At 33.5% G+C, this 2,276-nt stretch overlaps 1 non-coding gene across 1 annotated transcript; it reads left to right on the forward strand.

Moving 5' to 3' along the window:
• Window positions 1-1,697: 1,697 nt before the first annotated feature.
• LOC118148042 (U6 spliceosomal RNA) lies at window positions 1,698-1,804 on the forward strand. Its single transcript, XR_004734785.1, has one exon. It is a non-coding gene; the product is annotated as a U6 spliceosomal RNA (small nuclear RNA).
• Window positions 1,805-2,276: the final 472 nt, after the last annotated feature.

Below are 2,276 nucleotides of genomic sequence, written 5' to 3' on the forward strand. Positions count from 1 at the left end.
TAACATAATGATAATGACTAGTATCTTAACATGTGGTTTTATGAACTTTTTTTTGGTAAAAAAAGTATGTTGGTTTGTAATTCTTTACCTTAAGAGTATACAGACTATGTTTAAAGCGATGTCTGATTAGAATACTGTCAGCACTAAACAGGTTCAACAAGATGGCCTGGACATCATGGATTGATGTTTTAATGTTCTTCAAGTCATCTTCTACCACACCAGAGAACCTACCCCAAGATGACATATGATGACATATAAAAATTTAACCCATGAATGTTATCAATTATAGTTAGAATACATTATTGACCCAATATGACAAACATCTGAATGAAACAGATCTTACTTGCATGACTGTCAACTACCTCTCTACTAGGTTACACTGGTAAGCTAGGAGAATTTCTAACTTGGTTCCATAATGTAAGGGTGAGGGGAGAATACATTATGACAAGTTCAGAGTTCCTGTTGAATTCTGATCTCTGCCTAATCTGAATTTTATTCAATACCATTTGTTAAGTATCCTATCTCTCAGTAAGATAAGCCTAAAGACAAAATGTGAGGAGCATGCTTGAGCATACAGAGTCCTGGGCTGATTCTAGAAACCTGGGTTTGAACTATGCTACGATACGCCATTTGCTTACTATATATTATTTTTAGCTAGTTATTTAACCTTCTGGTCTCAATCTGCTCTTCTGTAAAGTAGGGATCATATCCAACTTACTAGTTTATGAGGACCCAATGAAACTGCATGCAGGCAAGTGACTACTCTGGTGGCTTTCATAAAGCACATACTAAATAACTATTTAGAAGCCAGCTACTGCTAAGGGAGAAAAATAATGCATTAAGTATTTTTTAACTGAAACTATATGGCAATACTGTCTTTTGTAAAGAACAAAAGATTCCTGGCTCCATTATCTGGCTTAGTTAGGGAATATGACACATGGTTAATATTGTCTTGATATTTAGATCAAGAAGTAGCATAGATGGAATGCACGGGTTTGTTTAAAAATATTTGCTAAAGAATGTAATGCATTGAATGCATTCCAAGGTTTTTAAGATTCTAAGGTTTTCTTACTAATGTCAGCCTTTTGGTTGTCTTTTGCCATTATGAATATCAATAGTTACCTAAGTATTTCCTGATTTGTTCCAAAAAAGGAATTAGGGAGGATTCTATTAAACTCATGGAAGAATATGAGCCAGTAAGAGTATAATAGATGGAGATATTTGGATACAGCCAAAAGAGTGGGATAAAAAAGAAAATTAAGTGAGGTCAAGAGAGGGATTAGTATTCAAAATGCATTTTCTGAATAACAGATACCATCATTGAATTTTTATAAATATAACCATTTTGATGAACTATGAGAGTTTTGTTAAAATTGTTAACAGAATTATCTATAATTATCAACATTTATCATCAAAACAACTTTTAATTTCTATCACCTTGCTTTATTATGTTCCAAAATATATATGATGTGTGTATATATGCATGTACAAGTCATATTTGTTTAAATAAGCAATTCATATTTAAGTGCCGTTATTTAAAAAACACTGAACCACAAATACAATTACGCCAGTAGAAATCACCTCTTAAATGTTCATTAAAAAATAAGACTAGTGCCTTCCATTTTATATTAAAATATGAAAATATGTCATATGGCTCCAGGTTTTTAGGAAACCCAATTTAAAATTGATTAATGATAGTGCTCACCTTGGCAGCACATATACTACAATTGGAACGATACAGAGAAGATTAGCATGGCCCCTGTGCATGGATGACACACAAATTCATGAAGCATCTCATATTTTTAAACTTAAGAGCTTCTGCACAGCAAAAGAAATTATTAATAGAATGAACCAGCAACCAATCTACCCATCTAACAAAGGGCTAGTATCCAGAATCTATGGAGAACTTCAACAAATTTACAAGGAAAAACAAGCCCATCAAAAAGTGGGCAAAGGATATGAACAGACACTTCACAAAAGAAGACATTTATGCAGCCAAAAATCATGAAAAAAAAACACATCATCACTAGTCATTAGAGAGATGCAAATCAAAACCACATTGAGATACCATCTCACACCAGTTAGAATGGTGATCATTAAAAAATCAGGAGACAACAGATGCTGGAGAGGATGTGGAGAAATAGGAATGATTTACACTGTTGGTGGGAGTATAAATTAGTTCAACCATTGTGGAAGACAGTGTGGCGAATCCTCAAGGATGTAGAACTAGAAATACCATTTGATCCAGCAGTCCCATTACTGGGTATATACCCAAA

This window comes from Callithrix jacchus, chromosome 1 (genome assembly GCF_049354715.1).
Source record: "Callithrix jacchus isolate 240 chromosome 1, calJac240_pri, whole genome shotgun sequence".
NCBI classification, from domain to species: Eukaryota; Metazoa; Chordata; class Mammalia; order Primates; family Cebidae; genus Callithrix; species Callithrix jacchus.